This window comes from Tinamus guttatus, unplaced genomic scaffold (assembly GCF_059628265.1).
Source record: "Tinamus guttatus ecotype Peru unplaced genomic scaffold, ASM5962826v1 Tinamus_guttatus_pri_ptg000311l, whole genome shotgun sequence".
Classification (NCBI taxonomy): domain Eukaryota; kingdom Metazoa; phylum Chordata; class Aves; order Tinamiformes; family Tinamidae; genus Tinamus; species Tinamus guttatus.
In genome coordinates this window covers 1,740,056-1,764,101 of record NW_028288845.1, presented here as the reverse complement: position 1 = coordinate 1,764,101, position 24,046 = coordinate 1,740,056, and positions in this window count along the sequence as shown.

Here is a 24,046-nt window from a genome sequence, read left to right as displayed (position 1 = left end):
AAAAGAGAACTTCAAAATTATTTAAATGCTTTTTTTGTGGTCTGAAAGAAAGTCTTGTTTCACAAAGAGGAATAGAGCATCTGACGTATACTGAACTTGCCTACCTTCCCAAATTATATTTTGGATTTTCAAGGTAGGATTTTTACATTCCTGGGTAAAGCAGTGCCCCCCTTGGGGCACTGGTGACCGCAGAGCACCCAACAGCCCAACAGCACAGGCTGCCGCTCCGGAGCGAGGTGCTGCCAGGCAGCGGGCCCGTTCCACGCTGATTCCTCAGTGGGCTCTGCGGGTGCTGCACAACTGGCGACCTGCTCGCAGCAGTAACGGGATGTGATCTGCTGTCCTGTGGACTCTTCTCACTTGTACTGATACTTTGTCAGTATCGTAATAGGTATTTTAAACTGGGTAGCACTTTCGCCATTGCCCTGCGTTGCTTTTGCTCAGACGGGGGTGCCACGAGCCCTGTGCTGTGCAGGCGGGAGGCCAGCACAAGAGCTCCAGAGCACAGTGCAACATGCGAACGGCAGGAGTTACCTCTGCTTTATGTGATCCTCTCTTTCTTCAAAAGAAAGGCACTTTTTTTTTTCTTTTTTTTTTTTGGAATGTTTTCCGCAAAGTGGTTGTTTTTAGCTTGCAAGGTTTGCTTATTTTTCTTGATGTTTTAAAATAGCTTTAATTTCTTTGGATATGACTGCTATATTTCACAATTACAGCATCACTTCAGTTTTGAAAAGGTGTTACCTGTAAATGTAACATACCAGGGCTGCTAGGAGGGGGAGGGCTTTCCTGCAGTTTTAGTAATGAGTAGCCAGAATCAGACTCATTCTGGTGGTGGTATCTCATGGTTCATACATGTATGTTTGTGTTCATATACTTGTGTGTGTATGTGTATTGATGTATGTACATTCATGTTTTTATATATGTACAACATAGATGTGTGTATATCTGTTGTGTATGTATGCATTTATGCTACTTGCTGTTAGTGCTGTGGTGAAGTGGATGCAGAAAAGAAATGCAGACAGTTCAATTTCGGGTGTTTATCAGGTGTTTGATCCTACAAATTCCAAACTATGAACTGATTTGTATAAAACAAGGCACATGTTTCCTACAGAGTAAGTCTGGCAGATGTGAGGATTAAGGTGACCTGTTCTCAATACTTTTATTATTTCTTTAAGCTTTAAATTTCTTTGGTAGCCAACACAAAATAATGTAGAAGACTTGCAGCTTTTTAAGAAGTACTTCTAGTGCAAGATTACTTCCACTTAAATATTTCTGTATGCTTCCCTATGTTTTAAGATTGGTTTTGGCATATTTCTGAACTGGATGGAGCCTTCTGAGGTTTAGTAAACTAAACACCAAGGAGTGGCAGAAGTGCATAACCATGCTTTGAAGTATGTGATAGTGTTCCTTGTTTTTTTAAGAGGTTTCTGTGTCAGGTAACAGGATTAGAAAGATCTGATATGTTATCAGTTATTAAGGATCATGAAGTTAATCAATTCTGAGCCATTTATCATGAAATCTAATGGGAATAAGATTTAACCTCATGAAAAAAGCCTGATGAGCAACACTTTGAAATGACGCACATCTAGTCTGAAAGGTATGAGTCTAGCCAATGATCTGATTTTCATAGGCAAGCTCACAGTTAATGTTATGAGGTCTGCAGATAATTTGGTATTTAATAGATGCCTAGCATCAACAGCCGTGAAGTTCAAGAATGGTGATGGGCAGTGGATATTTATTTGTTATTTACACATTCTTGTGATCATTACACTGATGGGATTATGGGAAAGGTGTGTTTAATAGTCCTGGAACAATGAATCTCATAGTAATTAAGTGTAATCATTCTTCCACAGACCTTAATGTTCTGTAGATGCTTCTGTTTTGCTTATGAGCTAGCTCAGAACTGCTTCAGTCTGACTAAGCAATCCTGAATGCCTTTCATCCAGAATTGTGAAGTAGGTATTGGAGTAAGTCTGCTTAGAATCAAATGCTTTCTTAGCAGGTCCACTCAATTCATATATCCCAAGTATCTGTTCAGCGAGAATAGTCTCCACATGGTTCCCAGAACCAGTAAGCATAGTGTTTATCTTGCTAAGTTAACCTCATTAGCTGAGGCTCTCTGAAGTGCTTTTGCCAAGAGAGTGGGGGAAAAGGCTTGGGCTTTCTAGGCCTGTTGTTAGAAATGAGGCCATTAGGAAATAATAGGACTGCTGAGTTAATCTTATCACATTGTTGAAAGTCCCTGAGTTTTTTTAAGTTTGTTTGGAATCCCAGGTCTAGTGCTGGTGCTTTCCTTCGCAGTCAGGAATCCTTTATGCTGTCTGTGAGGCGCTGTTAAAGGGCAAGGTAGAGTGTTGAGGACAAAAAAAGACACTGTGGCCTCTGCCTACAAGAAATTAAGGAAGGAAGAGGACCCAAAGAAAACAGTCATTAATGGTAGTGAAAATCACAATCATTAATGATAAACTCCTTTTTATTGAGACTTCTCTGAGATGTCATCCCTCAAAGCATCCCTCAAAGCATCATCAATCCAAATCCAGTCCTGATAGGTCAAATCTCTCATTGTAAGTAAAACACCAAAAATCCACCACTGCTAGAAGGCAGATTTTGGTCACATCCCCAAAGAAAAGATGTTCTATATACTGAAAACTTGTAAGGTTTAATCCATCAGCACGTGGAAGAACTCCAGTGTAGAATCCTCAGCTCAATCAGTTAGGCAGTATCCCCTCCCAAAAAAAACCAAATTACCGGCCTTGTTCAGTTGTACTTGCAATGCCTTGTATTGAGGGGAAAAAAAAAAGTCACTCATTCCATCATTAACTATATTGTAAATTACAGCTGAAGGAAAACATCGCATCTCTTCCTTTACATCCCTATTGTGCACATGAAACCAAAACTAAAATGCGAAAACTAATGAGATAACTAATTCCACTCCAAGCATCTTACTTATACAGCCAGAAGTATTTTTAAACCACTATTTTTTTTTCATAGCTCACCCATTTTAGAAACTCTCTTCATGGGGTTGTCCGTGTACAGAAGGTCAGAAACAATGAGACAAATAGATGGGGTTTAGTTATCAGAAAAAGTGGCATGTGTGTTTTCTTGGTCAAAATGAGGGCGTTTTTACAAAAGCCCTGACCTCACACTGCAGTGTTTTTATCAGAAGGGGATTGCGCTCAGTGCACGTGTCACTGCAAACTGAAGTGGCAGCGACTGGAGAGGGGTGGTGATGTGAGTCAGAGGAAGTGAATCACCATTAGTCAGCACTTGTCTCTTGTGTACTCAGGGTCATGGCGTCTTCTGAACTAACTTATTTTCTTCCTATTCAGTGATGCAGGAAGGAAGATTTAGAACCAACAGTCTCCAATTAATAGGGTAATATTATGGTGACAGGGGGAAAAAGGTCACTGGAAATAACATACAAGCTGATTATAGGATCATCCTCACAGGAGAATTAGAATTCTACAAATGAGTTTTCTGTTTCTTATTCTTTCCATATTGCAAAATAGTTTTATTTTGGGACAGTGCATCTGAATAGGTGCACCTGAAAACTAAGTCTTACAGGCTAGTAGAACCTTTTCCATTGAGTCTCCTTTGCTTTCATCTCTCAGTGTTAGTGTACATTGCATCAGAAAGCCCAGGAGAGTTGCAAGCTTGATGTGCGTTTTGAAGAAGAATCCCTCATGAGTTAGTAGTTTTATTTTCAAGCCTAGGTTGATTAGTCTTTTTTATTTTTTCTGCTCCTTGACTGACACCTTCCAAATTCTGAGGACTTGCAAGGTTCCTAGAGAGACTTCTGTGACACATAGCTAGTTATGTGTGTGCACAGATTTGTCTTCTCAAACAGGGTTTGCAATGCTAACCTTTTCATTTAATTTTTTTGTAGATCTGTTGTACTCCTATGTGCAAAGTGAACACAAGGAACAACAAAGCTTGCATAATTATTCTGTCTAAATTTTATTTAGCAATTAACAGGATATAAATCACATTTATTTGTTTTTGACACACACCCTGTATTTTGAGGGAGAATCTACAAGGAAGCGCAAATATAAAGTTCTATTGTAAAATAAAATCTGGGTAAGAATGAATTTTATTCAAATAATGTTGAAATGTCTATAATCAAACCATTGGGGAGTAGGTAGGAGAAAAGATGAGAGAAAAGGAGCTTACATCCTCGGTGCCAGTCAGGATGTGTCCTTATCCTGTCTTTCATGTGCTGAACTTTAGCATTGTGCAATTTTCTAAATACTACATAAAGAAACCCATTTAAAAATAAACATATTTACCTTTCTTTTGCTTACTTTGGATGAGGAATATTAGGCCCAGCAATTTGCATGAAGTCTTGAGGTTCCCGTCATGTAAAATTCCTCTGCTATGGTATGGATATTTACAATATATGACAACTACCATCTGCTACTGTGAGAAGCTGAAATGCCTTTGGGCTGACATTGCAATACTGCTTTAAGTTTTTACTTTTTACTTGGTGGCATTAAATGAATGAGCCTTAGAAGAACAATTCAGATTTGTTTAGATAATTTTCAGTTGTTCAAAGAGGAACTCATCTAATGCAGCACATACAGAAGACATATAAATCTCTATTTGTAGGAGGTGAGATTTGTACTGTCAAAATAGTGAACTCATTTCTGAATAATTAGATCAGGACAATATTAATGGTAGGAAAAAAGTATGAGCACCTGAAGAGTCAGTATTATTTAATCCTTCCTCTATACATGGTACAAAGAAGGCACCAAATGAGTTAATTTTGATTTTAAATACAGAAAAATGGGAAACCTCAGAATAAAGTGATACACAGACCACAGTGCCAGAGAACTGAGAATTAGAGACTTAATGAAATATTATGTGAAGAGGTCCTGCTCTTGCTGTCTTTTGCAAGGCCCTCTCTTAAGTCTTAAGTGAGAGAGCAGCCTTCTTTCACTGTCTTTATTTTCACTTTCCAAAATTTTGGTTCCATTTTACTTTTGAATTTAGCACTGTACTACGTTGTACTACAGAAACCTCAAGTCAACAATGCCTTATTTGTCGTTGCATTAGACTGACATACCTCAGAATTCTCCAAAGCATTTTGTATTTATTACCTTGTATGTTTCCTATGAAGGTTCAGATTCCAAATAGTGCAAAGTGTCCAGTTCCATTTTTTCCAAAGTTAAATGTAAAATGCTTGTTTGGAGATACACATGGGAGCTTTTATGGCAAGTATCTAATTGTTGAAATATGTTGGGCCTCTTGCCTCAGGGAATAGCAGACTGTGGATAGAAGCCTGTCATAGGACTTTAAATCATGTTGGAGTAAAGGGACACTCAATTTTTTGTTTTTGCTTTCTACTCTGCATGTTATGATGGGTGTCTTACAGACTGGTATCTGGTGGTATGTGTAAGAGAAGATGGCTGGAGTTGTTGACCCCGCAAAGGTTTGTAGGCCCTCTCTGGGGAACAGGCATGCCGTGGAAAAGTCCACCTTATGTTATGTCAAATACACCCCCCAGTCTGTTACTGTCCCAACGTGCCTGTGACCCTGAGACTGGAGTGTGATCTGTGACAGTCTAGGTACCAATTCACAACAAAGTGTACCATATGTTTCCTTTTGAAAAATTATCCTAGCTTCCTATCAGATACACTTAGCAATTAACTGCCGCTGCCTTGATTTCCACCGGGAGTTCTGCATAAACACAGTGTGTCCCTAAGGCAGTAGTAACTCATGCTGTGCAGACCTTATAGATGCACCTGCAAACAATTCATCTGTGTTACAAGCACTGAGTAGAGCGTAGGTTTGTGTGATTTGTGTGATGTCTATACATACAGGAATAAACATTTCAGGTAAATGTGATGTCATTTTGCTACCTCTCCTGTCTCGTGACCAGCATGCCTAGTGGGGCCTCAGCGTGACCAATTTCTTGATTATCAGCTGACTGAAGGAACCTCAGAATTCTACTCAGTTTAGTAGAAAAATAAATGAGGACAGCATCATAAAACTCAGTAGAAATTTCACTTTGCCAATATATTGAGGAGGAGACTTTCAGATATACTTGTGATGCTAAGCAAGGCATGCAGAAAAAACATCTGGGAAGGAGTAAGTTCCCAGATAACCATTTATCTGCATGAGTCACATTCCAGAAAAGACTGGGAAATTGCAAATCAGGAATATTTAGAGGAGTCTGGCATACTGGTTTTTTTGCCATCATTGGGAATTGGTCTATGACCTTTAAAGGAGAAGGAACAAAAATGACAGCTCACTGCATGTATTCTAAACTTAACAGCTGTGGAATCTTCCCCTAAATTCCTAATCTGGATATTATTTTCTAAGACCAGTTTTCAGTCTAGCAGGACATCTCCATTCATCTCCCTTATTCTTGTAACTCTTGATACCTCAGTGTAAAATCAGAGCATGCAAAGATGTGACTAAGCAACCATATAAACTTCCTTTTCTGAGAGGAAAAAAGAAAAACAAACAAACAAAAAACAGTCCCACTGTGCTTTGTGTCTTGTGGAAATCCTGTGTGGAAAAGACTGGTTAAATGTGGCATTCTCCTCAGCACAAATCCTGAAAGTGCGAGTACATGACAAATGATGCTTCTTAACCATCTCGGAGCGCCCACACAGTATATTCTTACTGGCAGGAACAAACTCCATTGTCACAAGGACTTTCCTTCTGTTGGTGAGCGATAAGGGAACTCTCTCTGCGGGGTGCGTTCAGCCCTTGCAGAGCGCCGAGCGGTAACTGCGACCCTTGCTCGCTCCATGTACATATAGTACAGCAGAGCCTTTGTCTGAGCTCCATGTCAAGCAGAAATCCTTGACACTGCTGCAGCTGTTCCTTGGAGTTCATGTTCTGTTTTTTCCTGCAACTAGATTCATGTGAGCTCCTACACATTCACTTGTGTTTGCAATATTGTGCTGTAAAAATGTGCCAGTCCATAGTGACATGTAAGGATATGCACTGTTGTAATGATGAGTTTGCTTTCTGTCACAAATTCCAGCACTGAGCAGTTGCTTAATAATTAAAAAAAGTGTCAGCAGCTTCTGGTTGGCACTCTGGCTTTTCTCTGAGGTAGTAATATAAGCCAGCATCTTTAGCTCAAAACGATGTTACACTGCATTCCAGAGGTGTAGGTACCATAGTACATGGGAGTCTATTTTAAAAAAGTTTCTAAGGCTAAAATTTTATTGAAGAACTTCTTGACATCTTTAATATCAGCATTTAAAAAAAAAACCCTCTTTGTCTGAAACTATTGTTGCTTTTGAAACTGAAGTCAAGAGTAGTAAATAATAAGAGTTAATAAATAAAAAAGCTGACTACTAAAATGAAGCATACTGAGTGGATGCATAGTGATGGAGCTAAACCACAGGTGTCTGCGGGATGTCTGTAGATATCTTAGCTCCGAAATCTTAGCTGATGTGAATTCAGTTTCTAGTACTAGTCCTGTTATAAATATGTAATGAAAGGCAACAAATGATTTAATCAAATATAATGTCAAACAGTAATGAAAGTCTCTGGATCTGTCAAAATCCTTCAGTAAACTGTGCAGCCTTTTCCTGTAGTTGTATATAGCAATGCATCCTGAGAGCTAGTAGTCAAAAATTTGTTCTAAAGATGCCTGCTGGCATTTTTAACGTACTAGAAATCTTGGGAGTTTTGCTATGGTCTGAGGTGAGGCTCTTAGCTTACTTAATAGACTGGCTAATGACTCAGCTCTGTTTTGTAGAATAGTTATTGTTTCTCAGTCTTGGAAATGGTTAAAATGGCTAAAAAGCAGGTAGATGTAAATTGTAAAGAAAGGCTGTTTTGATGAAATTTAAAAACTTAAATATTTTAAAGCATCTTTAAAATCTGAAGAAAAGATCTTCAGTTAGTTTTAAATGTCACAACTCAAGGGAAGTTAGTGGCCCTAATAGTCACCATGATCCTTCTCATGGAAGAAGCCTACTATATAGGAATATGCTGTGTATCAGTTAAATTTTACTCTCCTACTCATCTATATCTGTATCTTATTCATTTTTTTTCCAAATGAATTTATTGCTAGCCTAATTATTTTTGCTGATGTTAGTGAACCTAACTCTACAATAGCATACATGTGAGAGAATGATGCTATAATGCAAGAGACAAAATGGAGAAACAAAGAACATAACTTCTTTAAAACTGTGCAAGACATAAGAGTTGAAGGATTGAAAATATATAATTCTGACAGTTTTGTATGAAAATTGCAACATCTCCATTCCTTCATAAGAGGTTATCTTGTAAGCATTTAAAAGCTCTCGGGGCTCTTTTCACTTGCTTGCTTTTTAATACAATAATTTAATATTATATGCAGTTTTACCATTTGCTCCTTGTGTTGTTAAGAAGATTTTATAGTCCTCTTTTATTGGTTGGTGTGATTTATTTAGCCCTTCTGCCACTGGAATGAAATCTTTTTGGGTATGCTAAGATAAGTCTTTCTATTATCCTTTATAGACTTGTTATGTACTGCTTCACTTGTCTTCAAGCTCTTTTAATGTTTTTCATTTAAATATGTTGTCCAGTTTTAAAACTTGATAATGTGAGAAGTATTCTCCTTTTGATGTGAACGTACATCTCTCATTAATGCTAATGGAAATTGGGCGTATGCTGAGGCTAGAATAGACCTGATAGAGACTATTATGAAGTACTAAAAGAAAAAAAGGATCTTTTATTTTGACTGAGGAAAGATAACGATGCATGTAAATTTGCTTTTTCTTTGCTATTTCATCCTTTTCTTTCCCTGCTTCTTTTTTCTTCTATAGAGTAGCCTTTCCTTCTCTTTATTTTAATCAAGAAATCCTGGAAACATTTGAGGTAAAAGAAAAAAAAAGGAGTTGAGAAGCTGAATTCTCTTTCTCTTTTTAATCATTCAGCTATGTATAATTCTTCCAACAAAGAAAGAAATCTTGTCTTTTCACGTCTTGTGTACTAGCTTTCATTATTTTTATTGCAGAACAGCAAGATGGGATAGCAGCGGACATCAGGATTTCTCTTTTTGTGTGAAATGATTTCTGGAATAAATAGCGATAGATTACTTAATAAATGTGGAAGTTACTAGTTTTTTACTGTTCACCAGTGGCAGGTTTAGCTCCAAAGACTGCATGTCTCATTTCTCAATAGCATCAAAATCTTGATTTGCTCTCAAATATCTGGCAACGGGATTAAGCTTATGCTATTGAAACTTGGGCTTACTCTGGTAGCCCTTTGTACACCTCACAACCAGTCTGTTCACTGTTTCGCTAGAGAAGTTGTAAGTATCTTCTGTATCTGAGGAGCTCTCGTGCTACAGGTGTTGTAGAGAGGGGAAAGGATTTTATCACAGGCTGGATCGCGTGGTTGCATTTGGAGCTCCATCCAACTGTTGAGGTAGTGGTGCTGTAGTAGTGTGGGGAACTCATGATCCCAACTTGCATGGACCTCTCACACACTAAAGTCATAGGAAATGCTCGGAATTTGCTGGTGGCAGTATCAACTGCAGATCCTCATGACAGGGAAGCTAGCAAATTATATCAGAGGAACAGTGGATGACAGGATTGCAATGAAAGTTCACTTAAAATATCGTGTTTAAGGTAGCATCCTTGTTTAGTAAAGGGAGTGAGACAGAAAGAACTGGGGTAAAATCAAGCCTAGGTATTGCATTTAGATAAATAGGTGACACTTTTCGGCCAAGTATTGACTTTATTTGTTATGGTTTAGTGGTTCTTACTCCTTGGTCATACAAGCTGTGCGAAGTGACATGAACATTCTTCCTGAGAGTTACATCAGAAAGCATTTGCTTGGCTAACTTGGTTGTAACATATGCCAAAGTCAACAGTCATTGCAACCTAAGAACTAGTATTTTGATAATCATGTTATTTTGCAGAGATACTTAAAAACAGCACTTTGGTTCATATCAAAAGCCAAATTTGCAGATTTATTGAAGAAGTATGTTAAAAGTTACTTAAAATTTTCAGTACAAGTTATTTGGAGATGATAGCATCTGTCTGAGCACTGATAACAAATGAAGAATCACACATTGTTTTGAACAAATGTTAAAATTCCTAGAAAATTCTGTGAGTCTTTGGGTTAAGCAGTAAAAATATCTTTTATATCTGTTAATTTTGTTCTCTCACTTAGCTTACTGCAGCAGAGTGGTGAGGGTTATGTAACAGCAGGAGACTTTATATCAAAGAAAAGAAGAGCTTTCAGTGAACATCCTGATGATTAGAGCTCGTCTACTGCCTCAGCTCTTCCCATTTGGATTTCACAGTCTGTACTTTTTCATCTTCTTTATTGACTTCAGGGAAAAATGAAGAGAAAGTAGGATCACCTTCTCCTAGTGCTGCATAGCTTCACAAGTTGCAAGATTTTCCCATCTGTTCCCAAACGGTTGGCTTTTTTTGGTTTTGTTTTTGATTTTTTTTTCTGTAGGTCCTCGTCCAGCTTTGGAAATGAAAACCTTATGATAAACACTTGTCTAAACCCTAGGGCAAGCAGCCAAGTTGCAGACATGTTGCTGCATTTTGATGTACATGGGATTTTTAATCAGGCCCAAACCATGACTTGTCTTTCTCCTTTATGAGCACACTTCTCATAGCCCTGCAGTGGGATCCATCAGGCGAGAAAGGTGAATTTATTTCTGCTCTTGTACCAGTTCTTGGTCCCGTGGAGTAGATGCTATCACTCCACCTCTACTTGCCAGAGCTTCATGATCCTGGAAGAGAATGAGAGACAAGGGGGCTTTTGTGTGTGTAAGATGTGGCAGTTTGCAGCCACAGTTTTCCTTGTGGGCATTTGGAGCTAAGATGAGCTCGGATTATCTACAAATCTTGTTTTCCCCCATCACAGATGATATCAAGAGCCTTCTAGGAGGATTACAAGGACTTTGATCTGTCTTCTCTGTTCATTCCTGATCATGTGACATTGCCTGCTATAGAGTTGCTATGCCAAGCACAACACGTTGTGGTCTGTCTGTCTAACTGTATTGCTTTTACTTATCTTAGATAATATTCTATTGGCAAAATTTTGTATCAGGCAACATCTGGGTTAGCAGAACTATCTCTTTCAATCCAAAAAGCACTGTCAGTAATATATCTACAAGGAAAGGAAAATTTGTCTTCCAGAGGAAACTGTATGTCTTAAATACCACTTAATCCAGATTAAGTATGTAGTAAATTCTTGGTGTAGTGAAGGCTATTGCAATTACAATGCATGTTCAAATGAGTGACATAAATCTTTTCTCGCCTGTAGACTTAACTTGCCAATATAAAAATCAGTCCACCTTCTGTGCATAATACTTTAACCTGCACTAGTTCGTGTCTGGTAGTGAGTGCGTCCTGTCACCATAAATACGCGTCGTAGTCCAGACCAGGATCCACTCGGTTCTTGTTAGGTGGTAATGAGAAAAAGGGGAGGCAATCTTGGAGCTCCAGTAAGGCACATGAAAAATAACCAAATGTCTGTGGAGAACAAAGAGAAACAATATCTAAGAAATTACTGATCTTAAAGAACGTTAGTAAGGAAAATTTGAAATGAGAAAAGTATTAATGAATAATGAATGTATGAGAAATGGAAAGAGTCTTAAGGGAAAGTTCCCTGATGGTCAGCAGTACCTAAGATATAGCTCGGTAGTGAAAGGGTGTAAAGACATGTATGTAGAGACATGTATGAGAATGTATTGCAAAGATAGTTGACTACAGTTGTACCAGCATCATTTCAGATGTCAGGGCAAAATTCAGGTCTGTACTTCACCAAGGCATAGTCTAAAGCTGGTAGGCCAATACTGGATGTAGAGAGACGCCTGGGTAACCGCAATCTGCATGAGCATGCACACTCTAATCCTCAGCTCATTTTGCATGAGAAATTCCGATAGTCTTGGGATCTACATTGCAGCAGCCTTCTGGGACTGTCTGACAGGTACAACCTATACGTGTGTCTGGGTGGTGTAGGGTGATGTCCCGCCAGCCTTCAAGGTGCCTCTTCTGTCCAGCACTTGTGTGATGTGTATGTCTGTGGAGGGGTGGCAGTGGTGGGAGAGCCTAATGTTCTCAGGGAGTTTTCTAGTGGAAGACCTGGGTAGAGTTTCAAAACCCCCCTTCATACATCTGAACTTTTTTGAGTTGAACTGAGCCAGAAAATGGTTTAAGTTCCCACTTAGATCATGAGAGTAAATCAAAGGATTGTTTTGAAGCAGGAATCAAAAATCACAGTTAAATTTCTGTGAAAAAAAACACAGGGATAATGTTTTGTCTCTGGGTTCTAAAGTGCCAGAGCTTTTTATTAAATTGCTGCTTAATACTGTTTAATAATTCTGAGAAAAAAATGCACTTTTTTCATTTATACCACTACATAATTTCTGATTTTCTGTTATTTTATATTTATTCACCTGGCTTATATCCATGAAATCTCAGAACTGTCCCTGTAAGTTAAGAATTCACAAGATCTTGACCCTTTGAGTATTTCTCAAAGTCAATATGTGGATGATTTCTGGAACCAATGTTAGACTGGTCATGTAGAGGACTTGGAAGTGTTTTACTCTTCACAAGCAGTGAGGGGTAAAAAAGAGAACTTCATGTTTGTAGCCTTTTGACCTGATAAGTAAAGGTCTAATTTTTCATTGGTGTAAACTAGGTAATTCTACTTCCTTCGCTGAAGATTTTTTTTTAAAGATGAGGATCTGGAGCTAAATCTTTAATGGATGCGACTATGCAACTTAATTCCTTAATAGCTGGTTTCAAAATCCTTTGGGAGTTTGATATTTCTTGTGTTGCATCTCTTCTTTGCTTGAGAAAACATTGTCCTCCTAAAGTTATGCTAAATGATAGTATTCCTATCTTTGTGTACTCTGTTGAAGCTAGTTTACCTGAAACATTGGAATTAGGGAATGAACTGGAGCCTGAATCTACTGTGTACTACATGCACAAACCACATCTTTAAAATTTTTCATCTTGAAAATTTCTAGGGCTAGAGAAATTAGCTCAAGATTTATCACTGAGAAAATCTAGCACTAAAGAGCGAGGCTGGGCTGCCACGTGATCCAGGAATAAATTAAAATCCAATGTATTCTGAAGATTTCGAAATAGTATATTTTTATGCTTCTACTTCACTGAATTTTTTGAATAATTCAATGTGAACACTAGCCTTAAAGAATATGAAAAATTGGTATTTCTGCTGAAGAGATGTTTTATTAGACTTCGCTGTTTTGCTCACCCTGCCATTAGCATATTAATGGCTATGTATTTTAAGAACTGTAAAATACATGTCTCCGTAGTATACAAGATAATGTGAGAAATTAAAAACAGTGAGTTCTCTGTTTCCATCACTAGCTCTAGGTAGTTGTAGCATGTGACCTCATTTTTGGGCCATAGCTATAAAAATATCCCATCCTTTAAACACAGAGGTTACCTTGAATAACCCATCCCTACACAGAGTTACATTGCTAGCTTTCCAAATCATACAAATTACTCTGAAGTGAAAACCACAGTGGAAAGAGTCCAAAATCGCATTCTTGGCTCAGCTCATCATACCCATAGTTATTTGCCAGTTCTCTTTTCCTTGAGCTTTTGAGGGAGTTTATATTTAAAAAAAAAAAAAAAAAAAAAAGGGAAAAAAGTTTATAAAAATGCTTATATGTGCCATATTGAACACAGGAACCAATGTTAGTTTTTTCACATTCATTGCTTCTGCTACCAAGATAGTATCAAGAAGGAACAAATCAATGTGAATCTAATAGCACATCTATAGCTTGAGTTCATTTACTACCTTAAACATATAACTATTTTTATTGTTTCTCTGTTGCTTGTAGTAAATGTTATAATTTAATACTTGGAAAGAGAAACACGTAAGTCAAAAGAGACGGAAATCATAACTTTATAATGTGCCACAAGGTGTCGTGTGGTTGTTCAGACACTCAACCAGTCACTCAGGGATTTCTGCCTTGTCTAAGCGCTTTTGAGGGGGTTTTATAGACAGGGGATTTCAATACAAGACAACATAATCAGAATACTCAATCAGTACTAAGTATATTTCAGAAGAAGAAAGAAAAGTGGCCCAAAAGTCTACATGTGTAACATCGCTTAGTGGTAATTCTGTGTAGCTTATATTTCACTGTATATTGTACCAAATAGCTTCTTAACAGTCTGGGTATGAGAATCTAATCTTACCTCCAAATATGTGGAAGATGAAGACCAAGAAGAAAAAATTCTCTCTATTTTTTTTATTATTATTTTTGATGGCTAAGTGTCAGGAAGAAACTTCCTGATATCCTGAAATGAGAGAGGGAAGTATGATCCATACTGCTTAAGACATTTAGAAGTAGCTAAGGAGCAGATGGTGCTGTCCTTCTGTAGCTGGCATGTCCCCTGAGCCCTCAAACAAATCTATTAAAAACTGGCTGGATTAGCAAAAGAGGATGTTATTCTATAAAGGTAAGTGTATCATAATCTCACTATTAAATGGTAAATCCCTCTGAAGGATTTTTCCTCCAGTTCTTAGAAACAGATATGTTATTACTATTGTTAACAATAACAGACTATAATAGGGCTGAATTATAAGGCAACTACTTCCCCCTTTAAAGGTACATAATTTTATTCCAGATTCTGAAAAATGAAGCAGTTACAGGTTTCATCCCAGTGTTTGCTTTCTTGTTCATTCTGGGTAGTGCAGATGAATGAGTGATTTTAAAACTCAGTGCATCTCCTTGCATTGCAGTCTGATCTTATTCTCTTTTTCTGCTTCACATTGATGATCCATACCGTGTCCTCTTCAATGACAGGAGACTGCACTTGCACACACTGCTTTGGATTCTGAATCCATAGTGGCTGTTAGTACAGCCTTTTGGTATCAAATGCTCATGGGTATTTGCACTTCCATAAACACTTAGAGGGTGCTTGTTCTTCATATTGCTTTAGTCTCATGTGATGAATATGGTTACCCATTCATGTGTAAAAATCATTCACTCTTCAACTATTAATGCTCCAATTAAAAGACTTCAGTTATATAGGTTGAAAGCAAAAAAAAATTCTATATGATTTGAATGACCATCTATGCAGCCTAAATAACAAAGGGGGAACAGACCAAGTGAATATTTCACAAACCGTTTGGGTGAGGTTTGTTTTGCTTTTGCATAGCCCACTGAAGATAATGAGAGTTTGGGGCTTTGGCTCAGGCGCTTCAATTGTCTATTCTACAATTACAATAATAAACACAACAGTAGTCTGTTTGCAAACAACTGGTAATTGGAAAAAGGGCTGAATTTGTTAGGAAATGTATTTGTCAGCACTGATTTGACCAATTCTACACATTACCTTAAATGACATTTCTTCCTTTCCATGAGAGATTCTGGAATATGTGTCTGACTGGTTTCCTTGGCGACTGTCATGTAGAGAGCGTATCATCCAGTGGCATCTGTCTGTTGAACATTAAACACCCTACAGCTGTTTATTACCCTGTATAAATAAGTTGTTTTCCAATTGCTTTATCAAAACCTAGTGCTGGTAGTGTAGTAGATATGTATTTGTGACAAGTAGGCAGCTCTAATGACCTCAGGTTTGTCAACTGATCATAGGAGATTTAAATAGTTCCTCTTGGCGGGAGAATTATGGCACTTTTACAAGCAGAAAAAAAAAAACTTATCCACGCTATGTTTTCTATTATTTTTAATAATTTAAGAGCTATTTGATTTCCATAAAGTGGTTTTTGTAAGTGGGTGACTAAGTGAACTCAAATTAGGCATCCCAGTGCGCAATTCCCCTGAAGAGATCAAACTCATGTGGTAGTTGCTGAAGCCCATAGAGATTATTCAATTCCCTTGCTTGTTTACATGCTGTTTTCAAGTTCAAGCATCTCCCCTGAATTTATCTGTATTTCCAAAGGTCCCTCTGCTTGAGAATGGTGCCGATTGCCAGGCTACTGTGGTGCAGTGCACTGCGGAGGGACAGCACCAGCACCGCTTCTGCCCACGCCTTTAGGTGCTGCTGTTGCAGCTTCTCAGGGTTCCCATTTGAGGTGGTGGGAACCAGACAGCTGTGGTACCAGCTGGTGGCCATGCTCCTGTTGCCCACACTCTGTGCACACGTGTGTGTGTACATGTGTGTTTCTAGGAGAAAGTGAATGGAAAACACAAACTATAGTCATCAGTCACATGGCAAGCTGAGGCTTGGATGTCCTTCTTCTTTTCCTTTTGCACCTGCTGGCTCTAATATCAAATATTTGTGATGACCTCTTAGCCACCTCTTGGGGAGTTTTTGATGCTCTTTTTCTTCCCTCCTGCTGCATTCACCCCTGAGCAGGTACCTCTGGAGACTGAGCATCTTCTGCTAAAAATAAATGATGGCATCCTGTTCCTTTGAAATTGGACATTTCTTTATGGTGGCCCAGCGATAAAAGTGGAGTGGATTACTGGTGGCTATGGTTCAGCCCAGCCAGTGTGTCTCAGTGCTTCTGATGTTTGGTAGTTACAAAACCAGAAAATATTATGGTACTGACGTTGTCATGATAAAAAGGAAAAAAAAAAGGCATAAAAAGCATATAAGTGAATTAATAAAGCCTTTTGTCAATGAAGCAAAGCAAAGTAAAAAAGCTAACAAAAAGCCCTGCTATGATGCAAAACCAGTTTTGTTCCAAATTATTTTTATTTGCTTTAGCCTGGGATGTGTGACCTATAGATTCTTGCTATGGGTTGCAGAGAGCAAAATTCCGTACAATGGATTCAAATGCAGATTGGGATTCCCAAGGTGAGACAGAAGGAGAGTGGGATGGAGCAAACTTGAATTTAGCTACACTCCTCTGAAATGCCAGGGTGACAAGATACGTAGGCTCTACGCAAGTGATGTCCTCTCTCATGTTTCACACTCCTATTAATGTTACTGACTCTAGTAGCTATGATGGTTTGCTGTACATCTCATGTGTAGTGTCCTTGCCTTTTGGCATTATAGGTGTTCCTGTACAAGCTGGGACAGGATTTTGCCTTTACTGTGCGCTCATAACAGGCTGGAAGCCCTGAGGTATAGAAGGAAGTGACTGCCCAGCACTGATGGGAGCACATGGCCTTTATCCATAGAATCCAATAAGCAACTGGCTTCGCTTTAATAGTCACTAGTGATTTTGCAAGCCACAGTTTTGCAGCTTTCAGGTAGAGCAGTATTTAATGGAATTTCTAAAATGCCAGTGCTTCATCATGATATTTAACAATTAAGAAAAAATTACTAGTGTATGTTTGGTTAGTTATAAAATCAGAAAGGATGATGGCACTCTAGATGTTATGTTAGCTGACTACAGGTAGTGAATGTGCATTGCTCCTCCATGTCTTTTTCTTCACCCAAACGTTGTATATGTCATTTCTTACCTTCTCTTTTTCTTCTTGTTTTAGACTTCCCTTTGGACAATTAAAGGTGATATTTCACATTGACAAACTTTTCCGTATGAGTGGCCCGCTTCCGTCAACAACCTGCAGTCGAACTGGAGGCCAGCGCGTAGCCTGGATCACTGCCAGGAAATACATTTATGGGGATGCTTGAAAGGTAAAACCCAAAGTGATTAATAGAAAAATGGTGGTCCTCTGTACATGCCCCGTTATTCTCAAATTGAAGCTGGATGAATATCTGCCTGTTACAGTGTTTCTACCAGTAATTATCATGTCAAGCCTGCAAATACTTTATGCACAGGGAGGAAGAGAATACTATGTTTTTTTAAATATTCTGTATGCATGATAAGACTTCCTTCTCTGTTAGCTTGCTTATCTTTTCGACTATTTCTTTTGAAGTAAGAAACAGATGGCAGCATTCACTGTAATAAGTGCAGAAAAACATGCCAGCCAATTAGGGAGACTTCAAGTGACTGAAAACCTGAATCCTTTTCCAATGTTTTGGCGATTTTTTTCCCCTGTGTGTCTAGAGGAAATTTTTATTTATCATTTGTTTAATAGAATCATAAAATTGGGGATTAAAGATATGTTGGGTCATTAAATCTCTAATAATGAACCTGAAAACAAAAAGTTGAAATACAATTTACCTTTTTTTTTTTTTTTAATTCAAGTTTCGTTGTGGTGTACCATATAACAAAAACTCTGGTTAATTTGAACCCCATCTCATGTCAAAGGGCCCAGTGCATCTGCATCTTTATATGGCCTTAAAATATTCAGTACTCCTTCAGACTCTAGCTCACCTCAGTCATTCTGGTTCATCCAAGATGTCCCTCTGGAAATATTGCAGGACTTTAAATCTTTCGTAAGTCTTTTATATGGTCTCAGTTTTCTGAAGCTGTGTGAAATTACCATTTCAACAGCTCACTTCTCCACATTTTTGGAGTGGTATGTACCCCACCCACCTTTGGGAAAGCTTCCTCATCACGGGAGGTTATTGTGCTTGGAATTCCTGTCAAAATCAGGGAGAGCTTAAGGTCCTTCAGGTTTCTCGAAAAACAAAACAAAACCCAAAACAAAACAAAAAAACGTATTCTTCTGTTTGACCCCATGAAACCATAAAATGAGGTCACTTCAGTAAATGCAGGCTGCTGGCTATAAACTCTTTATGGAGAATCTGGGTTCCTTTATAGAAAGCAGCCAGTATTATTGAGATTGTGAAAAAAAGAAATGGCATTTTGGCTTCTAAAATGTGGTTTTATTTCCTAGTTATATAGTGCTTTGATCATTTTTGCAAGGTATACTCAAGACCTATCCTAGCTATTGCAATATTTCATTGCAGGGGCAAAACTATGGAGGCTTCACTGGTTTGGGATTTTCAGCTGAGGTTTTTTTCCTTTATTTTACTACTCCTTTCAGCTACAAACTTTCTTTGTTATTCCTAATGTTATACTTTCTAAATGTCTACTGTAAAACCATTGAATATATTTTTATACTAACCTTTTGGTATCACTCTTTTTAGATTACTTTGCAGTTGCTTCTAAGGATGTAACTTACAGCAACACTGGCACCACTTAGTAGGCGAGACTTAGTCTGTATGAGATGAAATTCTGTTTCAGCCCCTAAAGCCATTTTCAGAGCAGCATATCAGCTCTTGGGCTTTTGTTGCTGAATGAAGATGTTTGGTGTGTTTATGGGTGACTACGGTCACTCTGGGAATCATTTGGTGGTATTTAGGGGTAACAGAGTGATTATTCTTCAAAATTAGAAACAACTGGCAGCTCTGCAGCTATGTTTTGAATTTCTTTTTTAAATTCTTTTAAGCCACAAAGCTGTGTGTTCAGTGATTGAATGCATTTGGACTTATGGAACTTTTCATTTAATGCTGTTCTCCATTGTTTTTGGCTGAAGCCCAAGCCTCACATCTTCTAGTTGCAGGATTCCTTTCTTCAAACTCCATCCTTTGCTGAAGGCTCCGTGTAACATGAGTCTGTCGCTGTTTCTCAGCAGGCAGCACATTAAAGATCTGCATGTTGACCAGCTGCAAAGACAGGTGTTATTCTCCTTTTCTTTATTCTTCTCCCTTTACTTGGACTTATAACTTCCCTAGCGTGCTGTCAGGTTCTGAATTAAACAAACGAGTAGACTTTGTAAGTTTGGGAAAAGCTCTAATTCAGATAGTGTGGAGCTGGGGATTTTGCTGTGATGTTGAGTGATCTTAATCTCTTGTTCACCACATATTCCTTGAGTCTCAGATATACTGACCCAAACTGGAACTGCAGCCTGCAGGACTATCTGCAGTTACTGTGGATATAGAGCATTTGCCTCTGCAGGTTGCTTAGCCCCAAAGGCTGAGTACAGAGGTGCTGCAGTGTTTGATGCACACACCAGAGCTTGGCTTCCCTGCCGTAAGAGAACCGCACACAGTGCCCGTATAAAAAAATATATGTGTGAACTGTCAGTGCCTCTCTGTCGTGTTTAGTTATTCCACACACACCTTGCATACACTTTAAGCCTAAACCCACTACATCATGAGGCTAGTGATCTCTAAACTAAGTAAGAAAGTAAGGCCCGAGAACAAAGTGCTATGGGATTCAGTCCAAAACTCAGATTCATATCTGGCCCCTTTCTTGGTGAAATACACCTCTTTTTCCTGCTTCCATTACTGTATTGTATGCTTTATGTATTTCAGTTTACATCTCATGTAAACCAGGGCCTTCTCTGCCATGATCATTTCCTCATAGTTGCTTGTACAATGCCGTGGATGCCTGTGGTGTTCTCCAGGATGATCTATCAGTCTACTTTGTCTTTACAGATCTGGCTCATTACAGCCTGCATGTCTCACTATCACCTTGAAAACTAGTACAGTGGCTCTTTGAAAAATATTCTGTTAATTTTTTTGCAGTGGTTGTGGCAGTGCAGCCTGACCTTATTACATACTACAGCATCTGTAGTGGTAGTAGTGATGAATAATCATTATTTGTAGGGGTAATAGTGATGATCAGCACAGGAATGAAAAAAGTCAGACATTTTGAATTGTTTGTCTGCCTTGCACTTTTTTATTCATTAACAAGATAGAGAACCGAAATTCTATAGCTGTAGTTAGATTATAGTTGAGTGATTGATTTAATCTTTCCATGGTTAATTTGGTTAGCTAGAAATATCCTATGTATTTGGATATTTTGATGTACTAATTCTGAGTGAAACAAATTACCATCAATATATGCTTGAAAGGGTTTCTTGCAAAGAAGAAATTATCATTAAAATAGTATGAGATGGCACTGTCCTCATCCACCTGCATAATTAAAAGCAACAAAGGCACAAACTGTAGCTCCCACAAAGCTTTAACCCCACCTGCTTTGCTGCTTTTCATTGCATAGCCCTGTATTGCATAGCCCCGTATAAACGCAGACACTTTTTTTCATATAAAATCAGTAATTTCTTCCATCAACCAGGCAAACTACCCAATGTATACCAGTCATACCAAGTTCTAGCAGAACATAGGCAGCCTTTTGAGTGTTTATTAACCATTTTAATTACATTTTAAGAAGTGTATTAAGACTTGTAGAAATGGTCACAGTGATAATTCTGTTTTCCTCCGTATTTCTTAGGTAGAACAGCAGTGATGTTGGGTTGCTCACTTGGGTTTAGTTTGCAGATGGAGCAGATTTAAGTAAGTGAAATTCAAGCTATTATTCATGCTCACAGAAGTATCATATCAGGATGTCTCATTTGCTGGAGATGAATAGTTATACAAATCTTGTGGCATTACCCTGCTGTTTCTGCTGTCAGTTACTGAAATGTTACTCTTGACTTAGAAAAATATTATACATCATTCATTGCCTAAAATTGTACCGAACTGTAAAATTTAGTTAATGGCAGGATTCATGCGAGTGTCAATGGGAGAAAGTGCAAGAGCTGTTGTTGACAGTTACTTTAGGTACTTTGTATTATTTACTTTTAAAACAGAAGGACATCTAGAGCCTGTGTGGTTTAGGCAAAATATTTTACTTGGATTTTACTCTTACTGAGGTCAGTGAGTGACAAACATGCATTTTGGAGTGTATCAGTCTCTATACTAGCAAACAGAACTGTTCCTTTAAATCTTTCAAGATTATTTACCTTTACTGAAGTAGAAAATAGCATAGCCTCATAGAAATGTGTTGGGATGCTCGTGAGTAGATGTTATTAGGATCATGTTTACTGAAAGTGACCTTCACAGGAATATAGTATTGGTTATGTTTCCTGCATTTTCTCTTCCTGTGGTATAGCTGCTTTTGGGCAGCACATGTTACGCTGCGGTTAGATATCATGCTAGAGTTGTGGTGCTCTTCACTTTATATTCAACCTTTGCTTTACATGTAGCTCATTGAGGAGATAAGCAGAGCTGAGTCAAAACTGCTTTTCAGCCTCCCTAGCCATCTCTGCTTGTGCAAAACCGACTAGAAATCTTTCCAAAGGGAAAGTTGTGTCTCCACATTACCCAGGTAGGATGACAACACAGTGTCTAAGCCAGGGGAAAACAGATCCTAAGTTCCACTTAATGAAAACATGCTGCTTCTCTTTCTGCGTTTGTGTTGCTAAGAAGGAAGAGAGTATTATTAAAATGAGCATGCTTGCTCATATTTCACTGAATGCTACAGGGTATTATAGATAGCTTTATTTAGCTTGCCTGACAGCTAAATAAGCTGAGCTAACAAGCTTTTGCATGCTGATAGGGAAAAACTGTGCTGACATTTACTGTTAGATTATGATTATTCAGTCAAATGTCCTCCACTGTTACCATTCCTGTTCTATGCCTTCTTTCAATAGCTCAGACTACTCTGATCACTTTTCCACAGCAGCTTTCTTATATGCATATAAAATGTATATTGTTCAGCTATGTTTGGTTGGTTCAGTAGCAGGTTAAGTGCAATAGTTTACATGTGTGGCATACCTTTCCCTAGAAAGCTAGTTCACTTGATATAGAAACGCAGCAAATATCCAGAGTGGACATCATATGATAGGTGACAGTAGGCCTAAATGACCAATTTAGTTGTGAGGTCACTTTGCAAATATTTGATGATAGTGATATTTGGATAGTTTATTTCCATTCTTTTTAGAAGTAAAGTTTATATGTAGATCCAAGTTATTGCCAGATTTCAGGACATATGATGTATCTGTTGAATGTAATAAAAACAATAATTGTGCCTTTAAAAAAAAAAGGGTAGTACAGAATTGGTCTGAGAATTTTCAGTCATGTATCATTTGCTGAGTCCACAGAACTGGATTGTGCTGCTGGTATGATCCAGTTTTATGCAAATGGATAAAAGCCTGAGGGTTTTTGGAAGCCTTCCTGCCTGTTCACCTGGTAGGTGGTGTTTCAAGAATCCCTCGAAGAGGCTGCTGAGGAGCCTGTGCCCAGGCTCAAGGATCTGCAGTTCTGTTACAGACATTTCACCATCTTGGAGCTGAAAGAGCCCAAAACTGCCAGAATCTCTGATTTTTACATCGACTCACCAATGACTTAAGTTTTACTTAGGCAGCAAATTCATTGATTGGAGAGGGAGCAATTGAATTAATATTTGTAAATGTTATTGCTGAGACAGTATACTATACTTTGTTTGAAAAATAAAGCCAATGATTGTGTTAAATCAAAATCACTTTAAAAGGACAGCAAAAGATGGAGTGAAACTATTAAGTCAACAAGTTGTTTTTTTTTTTTTTTTTTTGTTATTGATGTTTGATTGCTTTAACATGGACCTTCTTTAGCCAAGTGCCATGAACGTGTGAACCCTGGTATTCCTTCAGATGAATATTTCACTTCAAGCTGAAATGACTTATCAGAGTCATTTCCTACACAGAAATGAGTAGAGTTCCTGTGTATCCATATTTTTCCAAGTCATATCACATAGCTCTTTGGAAGATCAAGAGATGGATGTGCTGACAGTTCTGAAGTCAATTCTTTGCTGTCGCTAATAATAGCATTGCTGTGTTCTGCAGTATTAGCCCCATTAAATATTTGTCTTATCAGAACAAGATTGATATGTGAATCAGGATAATTAATTTTTCCCCTACTTATTACTGTCCACAAGTACTAGGCAAAAAAGCAAACCAGGTGAAGAGAAGCAATATCTTTTAGTATTTTTTGACATATGCCTTAAAGACCAGATGTCCCTCTGAGACTCTGTTTGTCATTCTGCTCTAGCTGTCTCCTTTTCTGAGGAAATGTTGCTTTTTTTTGCCATCAGAAGCCAGGGGTAAATGGGCGAGTATTACACACTAAGCAATGACAGAATTGGTCACTTGGAATCAGAAGGAATTTGAGGAGCCGAAGGACTGCAGAATTTGACTGATAGTTGGGAAGGTCACTATAGTGGGTTAAGCAAGCTGCTTACCAAAAAAAAAAAAAAAAAAAAGAATATATAGCATTTTGTTTTATGCTGCTTTCAAATCAGAGATTGATTTCTGTGGTTTTGGCCACAGATCATGCTTGAGGCTTTTCCATCCCAATTCTCAGGAATTAATATTTTGATGCAGAGGCCAGAAATTTCTTGGCATTGATGCTGCTGACATTGGGATCAGGATTTACCCTATCCCTTAGTAGCAAGAAGTTGCGCCTCCTCCATGACCATGTATATGGAAGCTGGCCCACACTAGTGTTATATCGTCTCCAAGTCCAAACAGCTGTTCATCTCATGCCTAATGCACCAGAAT